The following is a 14,348-nucleotide window of genomic DNA, read 5'->3' as shown; positions in this document are numbered from 1 at the left end:
AGAGTTGGAAGAAATAAGTCCAAAATATACAATAATTAAAATAAGAAATAATAGGAATAAATCGATTTCTCTAATTTAGAGATTCTGGAATAAACAAAATTAATTAATTTAATAGAAGTATACATAATAAACAGTCATATCCTCAATCTAGCTTTAATTTATTATGTCATTATTTAACATTTATACTGTTAAAGTTTTGGCAAAGATACGACAGCTCGTATGCAGTTCTCTATAAGAATAGATTCGCTAACACTTTAATTTCTTTTAATACTTTGTTGAGTTTAATTATTTTATGAACTATCCAATTTGTCTTAAGGATATAAATATAATTATGTAGTCATATATTAAACACTTCTTCAAACAACGATCATATTAAAGAAAATAGTATAGGACTTTAACAAAAACTTTAATTGCTTATTCCTAATTTGCTTGGTTATTTTTCTTGAAAATCTATATACAAAGTATATTTCTTTAACCCGCATCACATGAGTTAAACATTCTTTAACATCCACTGCCATTGGTTTCATAAAAAACGTAGTCTAAACCAATCGCATAAACTAGCAAAATCTCAAACATTTTTGCATCCGGACACACTCACGAAAGAAATCCAAAAACGGGAAGTGAGCTACAACTCCAACTGCTGCGTTTTGATATCTTGCGATGACTAACCAAATATTTTTCGTATATATTACGCAAAATACATACAAACACACACATGTATGTATATGTCGATAATCCATTCCACAAAATTTTGAATGCCAAAAATACTTTTCGAAAAATATCCAAACGAAGGAATCATTCACAATTTTGTCTGTTGTGATGTTAATTGATAGGGGACTCAACAAATGTTTATTTGCAAAAAAGCGCGTCCTAATGTTTTTATTTTGGCAGTCTTTTCTACAATTTTTTAAAACAAAAACAAATACAGAGGTACAATTTTCTTGTAGTCATGATTTTTACATTTGTCTAATCTGCATAAGATCGTATAATTGCTCGTGTATCGGCGGCACTAAAGCAAACAATCACAACGCTTAATAACTTAATTCCAATTAAAGACAATGTTTAACAGCGGCACTAACAACAACAACACAATCATTACTGCAAAAACAAAAGCGATTCAACTGCAAACACTTGTTTCAAAGTGAACTTGGGTTATGGAAATAAGCGCCGAAAGCAAAGAAAAGAATAATCACGGTAGAAAACAGTAAGAAGAAATACTCTTCAGCACACTACTGAGTGTAGGTATTTAAATATATGAGGATTTTCGAGCCAAAAATAAATGATTTTATGTCTCTGAAAGCAAAACAGGAAATAGAAAGGCAACGCACGACTTGTTGCAAAAAGTGCACTGCTGTAGAATAGTAACAAAAACAACTGCAGAAAAGTAACAAGAAATATAACCGATAATTAGGAAATCTATTGGCATTTCAAAATCACAAAAAATCAACCAAAATGCAAAAAGAGTATGTTCAAAGCAAAATTTTGTACTTCATATTTGTGAGGAACTCTTTCCCCCTACAGATCTGTGGATGGTTTCAGGCAGGAGTATATTTAACAATTGAAGAGTCAATAAGCCGTAATTTAAATTTTTCTTAGCGAGGATTGTGAGACAAAAAACAGAAAATGACTCCTCATACCACTGGCTTTTCTTTCGAGATCCCTGGAATCCAACATTTTTACAGCCACGGTACAACCTAAGCTCTATATAATATAACAAGTAAGGAAGTTCTAAGTTCGGGTGTAACCGAACATTTTATACTCTCGCAACTTGCAAGGCTCAAAGCCGGGAAATTACTTCAGGTGTTGGCAAAATTTTATATTAAAGGAAGTATTGATCCGATTCAACCCATTTTTGACGCAAAACATACTATTATCGAGAGTTTCATTTCTTTATTTTATTATATGAAATATATATCCTCCATTGACCGATATTTTCGGTAAAAAGTTAACTATAGGCACTGAGATCCACATATTCAGTACCGAGGAGTTGAACAATTTTGGTTCGATTTAGACAATTTTTAGTCACAAGGTAGCACACTTTAAACGCATTTTTCACGCAAAGTTTTACCCCGAAACAATCATTGTTGCTTGATTTGCATAGAGATAGTGAAAGAATCAGGTAGAATTTAAAATGGTGTTATATGGAAAATAGGCGTGGTTGTAATCCGATTTCGCCCATTTTCGCACTTTAAAAGAGAAATATGAGAAGAATGTTATGTACCGAATTTAGTTGAAATTGGTTAAGCAGATCCCAAGATATGGGTTTTCACCTAAAAGTGGGAGGTGCCATGCCCACTGTCTAATTTTGAAGTCGGTTCCTATAAACTCATGTCATACCATCCCAGAGATAAAATTTAATATCTCTGGCGTGTTTAGTGCTTGATTTATCGCGCTTTTAGTAGTAAACGCGCACCTGAAGTAATTTTCCGGGCTTTGATTAACAAGTTACGAGAGTATAAAATGTTCAGTTACACCCGACCTTAGAACTTTCTTACTTGTTAATTTCTATATTTATTCATCATTAATGATGAAATATCATTTCAAGCGTGTATCTAAGTTACCTCAGTGAAGAATATCTTCGGATTTTTGGCATTCTACTTAAACCGAGCGCCACATATCGGTCATGGTCTGACGCATCGTCTACATTAATTATTGGGTGAAATCATGCATACAAATAAATATAATATATTATTCAATTATATGCATGCATTCTAACAGAAAGACAATTACCAATTAGCTTCGACTTATAAGGGCAACGGAATTAAAGTGCTATACATACCCAATGGCTGTCAGCAACTTTTCATCTTCGGCCTTTTCTAACTAGACATTCACCAATACGAGGGTTGTCTTTTATATCTCGGGATTAGAGAATAAATATTAGTCATCGAAAACCGCTTTATTGTTTTTTGAAATTTTGTCCATTAAGAACAGTCCACTCTGATTGAGGTATCTCCAAAACATGCGTTCTAAACGCATCAACCGCCTCTTCGAAAAACTTTGATTTATTAATTTATATTTTACGTACGGGAATAAAATAAAGCCATTCGGTGGCAAGATAGGATTATACATTAAATGACTTATCAAATTGTTTTGAGTGCTCAAATGCAGTGGTTTCAGTCAATGAGTGAGAGCTCGCAGTGTCGTGGTGAAAAGTGATCCGTTTTCGGCGGTTGGTTTTCTTGATTTCCTGAAAGACAACTGGCAAAGAAATAGTTGTGTACCACTCATAACTTACTGTTCTTCTTTGTTTTAGAGGTATGGTAAGGACATGTCCGCGTAAATCCACTATTCATCACCCGTCACAATGTTATAGCACCGCTATTTTTTTTAACATTTCTCTCGACCAATCGACACGAGTCTCTTTTGAGCGATTGAAAATTGTGTGGGATCTAAAGTGAAAAAACTTTTTTACAGTCAAATGTTCATGCAATACTTAATGTACGCTGGTCCCACTGATACCTATAGTTGTATCAATCTCACTATTAGGTCATATAACGATCTTGCAATATCAGTTTGCGCACAGCATTATTCCGGAACAACAACTGATTTTGGACGACTTTCACGAAATTCGTTTTGGAGTAATCTACGGCCGCGATTGAATTCACCATACTATCGATAAACACTGGTCTTTGATCGAGCTTCATCGCTAAAAAATTTATTAAGTTCATCGATGCACTGTTGCTGAGTTAATCCCTGTCGAAAATGAAAAATATTCGCGATTTAATTCCATATTTTGGCCGAGATGAATACTTAAGTTACTGTAAACAACACAAAGCGCTCGTATTGAAAACGTTCTAAGAGTATGTATGATTTCAAAACTAGGGTTCCATCAATATTTTCGTACCTAGAGATCCATGCTAGCAATATTTGATTTCTTTTTTGATTTATTTCTCTTTAAGCTTTTTCTGAAGAGAGTATATAAAGTTTACCATGCACAGTGGTTTCGATTATATGGGAGCCGCGGCGATATATACTTTTATATGAGATATCGTTTTGAAATTTTCACCAAAAATCTATAAAAATATGATAAATATTTTGTAAAATAATTGAGCACATCGGACGACTATATCCTATAGTTCCCATAGTAACAGTCAGTAACGGATCGACCCATTTCTAATTTTTTTATTTTAAGGGAAACTGGGCGTGATTTTACTAATAATAATACAATACCAAAGTAAAATACACACTTTCAATAATATTCGCATTGATTGGTGTTACTCAAAAATGTTGTGATGACATAAAAATAAACTAGGAGAAGCATTTATATATAGTATTATAATTAGAAAACGAACAACAAATTTAATAAATAATTTTCATATTGTCTCATTCAGTAATTCTATAGTTAGCTTTAGTAGCGTTGTTTTATGGTTATAAACAAGTTTTAGTTGCCAATTAATAAAAGGATCAGAGTTTAAAAGCAATTTGTTCATTAAATCTGTATTTGAAGCGACGCGTGTAATTTTCCGTGTATGTTGTAAGCGGAATGGAATGTTTTATAATTTCAGAACCACAAAGTAAAATTTTATCAACCAATGCAGGGAGATAAGACAAAGGCTACTTTCACACTAGCTGCTTTGCGGTTTAAAGATCATAGTGCCCACATATTGCTGAATTAATCTTGTAACCCAAAGATATGGCATGCAACAAAGTTGAGGCTATGAGTATTCAGTCTTTATCAATTCTGTGAGCTGTACCGCCATCATTCGATATTCCACTTCTTCCAGTTTTAGCAAACAAATAATAATAAACAAGCATTTGATGCCAATTGTTCAGTTTGTATGGCAGCTATATGCTATAGTGATCCGATATCGGCCGTTCCGACAAATAAGCAGCTTCTTAGTGAGAAAAGGACAAGTGCAAAATTTCAGATCAATAGTTAAAAATGAAGGGACGCATATATACAGACGGACAGACGGACGGACGGACAGACGGACAGATGGACAGACAATCGTACAGGCATGGCTAAATCAACTCAGCTCATGATGCTGATCATATATGTATATATTTTATAGGGTCTCCGACGTTTCCTTCTGAGCGTTACAAACTTCGTGGCAAACTTAATATACCCTGTTCAAAGTATAAAAAGATGACGTTAGTGTATTGCAGATTATACGCATATAGCCAAATTTGGGCAGCTACGCTCAACTTTTTATTACCTTAAGACATGCACAAATACACTGAAAAAGAAATTAATTAAGGAATCGGGTAAACATATTAAGGACGCACATAAAATGCATAAAATACAGGGTAAACTAAAGTATCGATTTAAAAATAACTACAACACAAGTTAGTTTTTGTAAATTTTGTAACATAAAATAAATACCTTTAACTCCAAGATGATAAACGTAACAAATCGCCTGATCATTATAGTATATAGCTGCCATACAAACTGAACGATCGGAATCTAGTTCTTTAAGTAACCTTCTGTCTGTATTTGTGAAGGGTATTATGTCTTCGGTGCAACCGAAGTAAACGTCTTTTCTTGTTTTTGTTCAAAAAACTCTCGTAGAATTGAGTTCTTCTTTTATTCTTCCTTTAATTCTTCAAATGAAACAAATCTTTTCAAATTGCAATCATTGGATCGATGCAAGTTGCGAGAGTATAAAATGTTCGGTAACACCCGAACTTATTCCCATTTTTTACTAACATTTATTTAAAAAAGCACTAGAATGTGCATCGTTGTTTGTCTTGTAATATCGTAAAAATGTATATGGAAAAATCCCTCCCTACATTTATATAGATTAAAGCAATTAAGGCACAAAAAAGTTGCACATACGTAATACCCATTTTCGTAATAAATAATAAAAGGTAATCATTCTGGGCTACAAATTAAAAAAAAACTCGGCGTTTTTACTCCGCTTTGCGACATTTTATTGCTTTATTGCACAGCGCGTTTTAAAGTTAGAGTTTCCAGATGGCGTGTGTAAGGTGTTAGAACAAGATTCGCTCATATGGAAATTAAAAAACCACTGTTGTTAAGCGAGATCCCTTTTTGATGATAAAATATGTCGACACCAAGAGATAATTTGATTTAAAACGAGAATTTTAAATTTTTAGATTACAACTGAGAATATAACGAAACAAAGAAAATATATATAAGATATAGTTTTAATTTCTAGAATGTTTGTTTACAGCACTTTTTACCAAAAGTCAACAATTGATGACAGGAATAAAAGTGGTCGTCCTCACGGGGTGCGAACCAATTCAGTCGTAAAAACTGTTCGCGCACGCATTCGCAGAAATGCCCTTAGAAATCAGAAAATTATGTCAAGGGAATGGATATAGCGACCAGATCAATGTCTCACTGACTTATTCAAGATGATCTCCACAGAAAGCCTAACGTCTGTCAACTGGTCATCTTCTGACCACGCACTCAAAGTTAATTATGCTCAACAGACCCAAGCGGCTTCCTTTTACAAATGAAAAACGTTGCAATGTTGAGGAATTTTTTCATACGCTAAACGACAAAATCTACGCAAAACTTCCAAAGACGCAAAAAATTGTATACCAAGGGTTGAACGTGGTCACCATCCAGCTGCTGTATTAGTTTAGTGGGGAGTCTCCGGTAAAGGCGTTAAATATCTTCACTTCCGTGAATAAAGGGTTAAAACTGAGACGAAAATGTACTAGATGTTTATGAAGGCGTGGTAAAGGGGTTAAGCAATACTCTCTACGATGTAAAGCATTGGAACTTCCAGTAAGATTCTGCTCCAGCTTACAAGGCAAAAATCATCCAGCAGTGACTTAAAAGCAATATTCTTTGTATCATAGCTGCAGGTGATAGGTCGTCTGGAACTCCAGATTTGAATTCATTGGACTACAGTGTGTAGTCATGTGCGTTGATCAAATGAATAAACTCAATGAAGAATCCAGACTGTATTGAGCTGAGAATATTTTCATTCTAGTTTTGTTTTACTAAATTCATCGCTTATATATTATTTACAAATCTTACTTATCTAATTAAATGTATATGTATGAAATTATTTGATTTAGAAAGAATAAGATTCGTCTTATTTAGTTAGTAAGAATTTTCCAAATTGTTAAGATTATAATCAATTAATAACCAAGAAAACAAACTCTGTAACGAATTATAATAACTTAAGCACCTTGATGACAAAAAACGGTAATTATTATTTAATTACTAAAGCTTCAAAAAATGTGCAAACTGAAAGAGAAATCCTTAATCCTCAAAACTTCCTTAGCCCCAAATTTTAGAAATAATAACTTTGAAGTGCTAAGTCAAAAAAAACATATATATTTTTTTAACGATAATTGGCTTGAAATTGCTTGAATCTTCAATTTAGCAACTGATCAAGACAATATTTTCATTATTATATATGTTTAATAAAAGTTTTTTAAAATTCGATTATTTACCCAGATGATGAAAAAAGTTAAAGAGAAGAACAACAAAAAAACACGTTAACTTCGGTTGCACCGAAGCTATAATACCCTTCACAAATACAAAAGATTCCTTAGAAGAATTTGATTCCGATCGTTCAGCTTGTATGACAGCAATATGCTACAGTGATCCGATCTCAATAATTTCCTCGGAGATTCCATTATTACCTAAGATAATGATGGGGGGTTATAACCTCAGACGGTTTAAAACCGTAATCAATCTCCCGAGGAACAAATTTCGACTTCTGTCAGCTATATGTTATACTGATCCGATCTGAACAATTTCTTCGGAGATTTCATTATTGCCTCAGATAATGATCCCTTACAAATTTCGTGAAGATATCTCGTCCAATAAAAAAGATGTACATGCAAACAATTGATTTCGATCGTCAGTTTGTATGTCAGCTATATGTTATACTGATCCGATCTGAACAATTTCTTCGGAGATTTCAGTATTGCCTCAGATAATGATCCATTCCAAATTTCGTGAAGACATCTCGTCAAATGAAAAAAATGTCCATACAAGAACTGGATTCCGATCGTTCAGTTTGTATGGCAGCTATATTCTATAGTGGTCTGATATCGGGCATTCCGACAAATGAGCAGCTTTTTGGTGAGAAACGGTCATATGCTATATTTAAGATCGATATTTCAAAAACTGAGAGCCTAGTTCGCGTATATACAGACGGACGGACCGACAGACGGACATGCTAAATCAACTCAGCTCATCATGCCGATCATTAAGGTATACATTTTATAGGGTCTCCGACGTTTCTTTCTTAATATTACAAACTTCGTGGCAAACTTAATATACCCTCTTCAGGGTATAAAAACAACAAAACCAAAACACATAACATATGAATATAAGTTAATAGCGGACGTGACAACTGTAATTTGCGTCTGGTTGAATTTAGAGAAATGTTTATATTGAAGCAAACATATAGACAAGCAAGTGCTGAACAGTGCTGGGGAATTCCGTGCTTCGTCACAGATGCACAACAATGAAAGCAGCTTCATAGCAGGGGGTGAAGGAACTGGAAATGAAATGCTCCTAAAAATGCACACATTTGGCATGAACGCGAAAACTGACGCAAAATTAGTTGGGCTAATTAAATGAAATACAAATCGACGACGCGGTAAAATATTTGGCTTGGTCTGCCCAGAATATTTGAAATATAATTGTTGGACAAAACGCCGATGAGATCATTAATGGAAAGGTAAAGTGCCAACGGTTTGAAGAGACGGCCATATGAAAAAGCATTTATGTCAATTTGCTGAGAAAATAGCCAAGTGAAGATGAGCGAATAGCTGCGAGGATATGCGTCATAAAATAAAGCAATAAATGTGCTAAGAATAAACTGTCAAGGTAGGCAGGTAGGCCAAGCTCCGCTTGTAAACTAACGAAAACTTTAATCAGAGTCACCGCACCCTTTGCTGCACTTAAAATATGCTACAAATTGTTGTTGTAGATACTTAAAACGCTGAGCAAGAAACGCGCATAGCGTAACTTCGGCACGCGAGGCAGACACGGAGTGGTGCGCAACAAAACAAACGAAATAGGAGAAAAATTCAAATTCAGAAAAGCAAAACAAACTACGTAAGAAACAAACTTCCCGTGGAGAATTAAAAGCTTTTGCAGACCAGAGAGCGAGAGAGTGAAATAATACAAAATTGAAATGGTAATAATTGGCAGCAGACCTCAGCAAAAACAAATATGACAACTACATCGCAAAATATAGAAGAAATCGAACTTTGTGAATAGTTGCTCTTGGAGCACAAGCGCAGAGCTTTTTAGCCAACAGCTGTACTAAACGTGTTTGGTGTTATTGCTATCAGCTGATCGTTTGGAGCGATTCAAGAGCGTATATTAGTATTTATATGTTCAATGAGAAAGAGAGGTGAATTGGTAGCTCACGCTCCAGACCTCTTGTTACATTTCAACCTTCACGCAGCTTCAGCGACTCACAACACAGCGCAAATCAGCGTGCTTTGAATTCACCACAACTGGCTTATTGACTGGACTTTCTTGACTCGGTTTAGATTCAACGCAGATTTGTAAGTGGTGTCTTGCCCGCGGACGCACCGTTACTTCATTAGTTAATTTTGATAGCTGTTGGCGAGCGGTTGCGCGCGCTTCACACAAGCAACAACAAGATCAAAAACAAACCGACTTAGCTTATTATTAGCAATAAACGCTGTAGACCCCGCAATAAACAAGTACTAACAGTGGGTCACAACTGAGCAAAAATAATAACCGAAAAAACGCTAAGAAAATTTAGACAACTAAGTTTTTGATAACTAACAGCAGACGCTTGTGGTCGCGCAGTCGAAAAGGTGAACCAAATTTGTCGATTGCGCAACAAAAAATAATTTGTTATAATTGGAAAAACACTGGAAAATATTGCAGCTGTCTTCAAAAACACAGTGTTTATAAAAAAGTGAGTGTCAGTGATTTTCGTAAAAAATAACGAAAGCAACAGTGAAGCTGAAAATTAGTGATATAACTAGACGTTGAAACCCATAGTGAACTAAAGAGAATTTTGCAACCAAAACCGTTACCATTTAGACACACAAAGTAACCACAGTAACAAAATTAGACTGCAAGAGTGTGCCACAGTGGACGTGAGTTAACAAATTTGTGACACAACAAAACCAAAAAACCAAGTTTTAGGCTGCAATATTTTCTTCGAGCAATTTCTCAAAATATTTGAAATTGGCTAAGTGCAAAGTGCGCTAAATACAAAATTTACCAATATAATTGGCGGAAACTGAAAATCAGAAGTACACTCAATCATTTTTGCAAAATATAGCAAAAGTTCTGTGAGCTTACATACATTTATTAAACAGCTCAAAACTACAAACACACAAAGTAGGTTTTACAAAATTAGCCATATATTCATATTATACTCGTACCTTTTTGCAAATAGGTATATAAAAAACTAAAACACAACCGAATAATAAATTCATTAATACAGATATTCATATGTATGCTACATATATATTATGTTTATTCGGAAAAAATAATGTATTATTATATATATGAGTTGAAAATTAAAATATGGGATAGACTTAAAAGAAAAAAAATTTGGGGTGCACCGACACTATAATAACCATCACAGGTGCAATTCTTATAGCAACTATATGTATAAATAAATCTGAAAATGTAACCGGCCAACGGTTTGCATCCAACGGAAAACATTTTGCTAGTTCTTTTTAGCTACTTTATTTGATATAAAAAATATTCAAGTCGAATTAAGGCCCCTTAAAGGGAGGAAGAAACATCTTTTATAAAAATCGTTATCTTGATTTCGATCGACCAGTTTGTATGGCAGCCATATGCTATAGCGGTCTAATATTCTATTTCAAAATTGGTATTTTTATTATGCTTTACAAATTTGTTCGTAAAACTTATCTAAATTTAATTGTCTTAGCTATACAAGCAAACAATTTTTAAACTTTAATTATATATACATATTAAACATTCTTAAAAAAGAATATTACAATTGTTTTGGAATGTATATTAATGGATCAGTATTTAAAAAGATACGGTTAAAAAATATTGATTGAAAAATATATATATTTTTTGTTGTTTCTGCAATAAGACTGAAATTCGTAATAAAGAAACAAACCATTTCTTTAATTCTAAGCATTCTAATTGTTTTAAATAATTAAGAACATTTGACTTTATGGTAACCCGAAAAAGTTAAGCTAATAGTTCTTATATTTTCTATAAACATTTTCTCGCCTTGAAAAATTTGTTGTTAATTTGTCACACACAAATACAAACCTGGACGTACGCAATAGGGGATTTTTACAGGGATTACAACTGGTTTTTGAAACTTAAAAAATATGGACATAAACTCTCTTATTTTGCATATATCAAAAATGATCTAGTTTTATGTAACTTTAAAAGAATATGGTTTGGGCTTTGCTAATATTTATAAATTATAATAGTGTACAAATATTACACAAATTTCTTATCCAAATAAGTATACATATATGGTTTACCGCTTACAACAGTATACGTTATTAATGCAAGCTCTTCAATAAATTTTTCATTAACATGCTTTTCTTAAAAAATATTTGAATTTAGAATATATTATTTAATACAATGATTAACGAAAATGTAATCCACATTTTTTGTTCAAAATAGTATCAGCCCTCCTTTCCATTTAATTTTTTTATCCGCACCTCTTTTCAAATTAAAGTCAGTGTGAGTGAGATTCGCGAGCCAAACAAATTTTTCCTCGCTATTGAAGTAAATCCGAATTGTTTTTACATTTACTTTTTATTTCAATCAAAGAGTTCGATTGAATTTGATATAAAACAAATCAACACTACCAAGTGCTATGGTGTCACCTAAAAACCCAGTAATCCACTGTATGTGCTTTGCATTTGATTAAGACAGAAAACGAAGACGAAACTAACAAAAAAAACACTGAAAAGTTAAGAAGGCAATGCAAACACTAATCGCAACTGTATTACAACTATACTATCGCTTTTGAGCTTTTGCTTTTATGAAAAAGTAATTAAATGTAAAATATGTTGGATAAATATATGTTTTAGTGTTTAATTTGTTTTTCATGCCTTTAACACACACACACTTTTATATTTCACTTTTTATTTCCTACGCGCGCTTGACACACTGTCATGAGCGGACTTATGCCAGAGTGGGCAGTGTGCGGCGATCAGCGTGGCGACCTTGACTTTACGCGAAAAAAGCGAAGAAATAACAACAATAAACAAGTTTATTGATTTATGCTTGTTAATTAAAAATTCTTAAACGATGAACAAAAGGCTTGAATTTGCGCTATTTTTACCGAGCACTTCAATCAAATACTTACACTTTTTATGTTCACACATGTCTGCGGACATATATACATATATTTACAGTACTTCACACAAGCGACCGCAAGCAGTGATTGTCAGTTATAAAAAGCAAAGCAATGTGGTAGCGAGTAAATAAAAATAAGTAAATAAAATATTAGCAATAAATTAGCAACACTCACAACTGCTGTGGCCAAGCCAGAGGCCGCGACGCGTTTGATTTGATTTCATGAGTGAGTGTATTTGAAGCTATTGAATGAGCAAATATCATCGCAATTTAGCTTTGCTTTGGCAGTGAAGCTGCTCCGCGTTTGGTGCTTAAGTCTTTAGCTTTTGTATGCATACCTGACATACGTATACCCATACTTTACACATTGAACTAGCACAACACTTCGTGTAATTAACGTGCGCTCATGCACACAATTAGTCGCTAATTCGCATTGAACGTGTAATCTGGCGTCCGTAGAATTTATATGGAAATCAAATGGAAGATCGGCATGTGTACGCCCACTTTAAATTACGACCCCTGATGGCACAGTTAGAGACAAGTTTTTCTAGTGGAGCTTCGTTTATTATGCTGGTAGATGTACCTTAATTGATGGCTATGAGAGTAGTGGAACAATGTCTTGTATGTGAGATTGGTAAAATATATTCTTGAAAAAATTCATTTTCTTTGACAAATATATTCGAATGAATATTCAAATTTTAAAATTCGATTCAAAAAAACCACAAATATTATAAAAAAAAATTTGTATAAACCCAGACAGATAGAACTTTAAGTAAACACTAGAGCAACGAAAAATCACATATTAAAACGAGTTCACACTGTTAGTCGGATAGAAATAATTTTTGGATAATTTTATGCAACTTGGAGTTTTAAAACAAAAAGAAGAACTTATTCAAAATATAATAACTTCAAAAATATATATACAAGTAGTTGAAGAAAAATAAAACATGTGTACTGAATTTCAAGCTAAAAACCTGTAACTATTTTCTTCTTTAATAAATTGTTTTCCAAACTTTTTTATCACGTATGAGATATATTATCTTAATATTTTAACCCAAGATTCCGTCTGTAGATTTAATTCAACTCTTCACAATATGCTTCAGGTTTCGTATACTTAATTTTTTCTTTTGGAAACTCAAAACCTAACGCAAATATTACTCAAAACTCGAATATAAAAAATGAGTTGCATTTTAACAACCACCTTACGATTTTAACATTAATTCGCACGCATTGAAACACTAAAATCGAAATACCATAAAAGATTCAGCATGTCAATGCCAACGACTTACATCGTCACAAAAAATTAAATTGGTTAAAAAACATGCCAATGGCCAAGTCCGACATTAAAGAACTGCCACAGCGAACGCAAATTAGTAATGAAAATGCGAAACGAACGGAAACAAGTAGGAAAGGGGAACTTCTACACATTTTTTTGCATATTTTTTATGCACACAAAACTAGTACTCAAAATCTGAAAATATTTAAGATTAATTTTGAAAATAAAAAATCAGAAAATTTCAAGCTACTTAAGTTAAATAAGTAGTTTTATGAGTACATAAACATAAGGTTAAATTTAAATTGAAACTTAATTCTCAATCAGAACAAACCTTACACAATGGAAGTGACACTATGTAGTGGAATGTATTACAAGCAGGGCCAATCTCCAAAAAATTTATTCTGCTCTCTTCTAACACATCCATTATATATTTATTTTAAATCTCTCATTTACTTCGTATTTTCCTATAATATTCTTTGCAGTGACTAATTGAAAGATTATTCATTACAATGACAACACATTTTTGTTTACTTATGCAATGCAGTCAATTTCCAACAAAAAATTTAAACTTTGAATTAGAAACCAATTGGCAACATTTTTTATATGACACATATGTTTAAATCAATAAAATTAAAAATAGAATTACAAACGATTTACAGCATAAGTACCTACAGGCTGTGATTCATGTGGCCAAAAATATAAAAGGAAAATTTTATCCGTTTTTTTTTTAATTTGCACATATATACATTCAATTACATATGTAAATTCTAGCATTAGAAATTTACATACATTTCTTGTCAGAATCTATTTAGCAAAATAAACAAATTTGAATGCCAATTA

General features: G+C 33.0%; 1 protein-coding gene across 2 annotated transcripts in view; it reads left to right on the top strand.

Annotated features, from left to right (window-relative positions):
- The first annotated feature begins 9,455 nt into the window (after window positions 1-9,455).
- The window catches only part of reb (rebuf), a 47,963-nt gene continuing 43,070 nt past the window's right edge, over window positions 9,456-14,348 (top strand). Inside the window, exon 1 of one of the 2 annotated variants that reach the window (XM_036378502.2) lies at window positions 9,456-9,836. The gene's annotated coding sequence lies outside the window, so the exon portion shown is untranslated. Of the gene's footprint in view, window positions 10,268-14,348 lie in introns of both variants that reach the window. The other variant, XM_014238084.3, reaches the window with a different exon arrangement.

This window comes from Bactrocera oleae, chromosome 4 (assembly GCF_042242935.1).
Source record: "Bactrocera oleae isolate idBacOlea1 chromosome 4, idBacOlea1, whole genome shotgun sequence".
NCBI classification, from domain to species: Eukaryota; Metazoa; Arthropoda; class Insecta; order Diptera; family Tephritidae; genus Bactrocera; species Bactrocera oleae.
The sequence above is the reverse complement of the archived record's forward strand: the minus strand, read 5'-3'. Positions and strand labels throughout refer to the sequence as shown.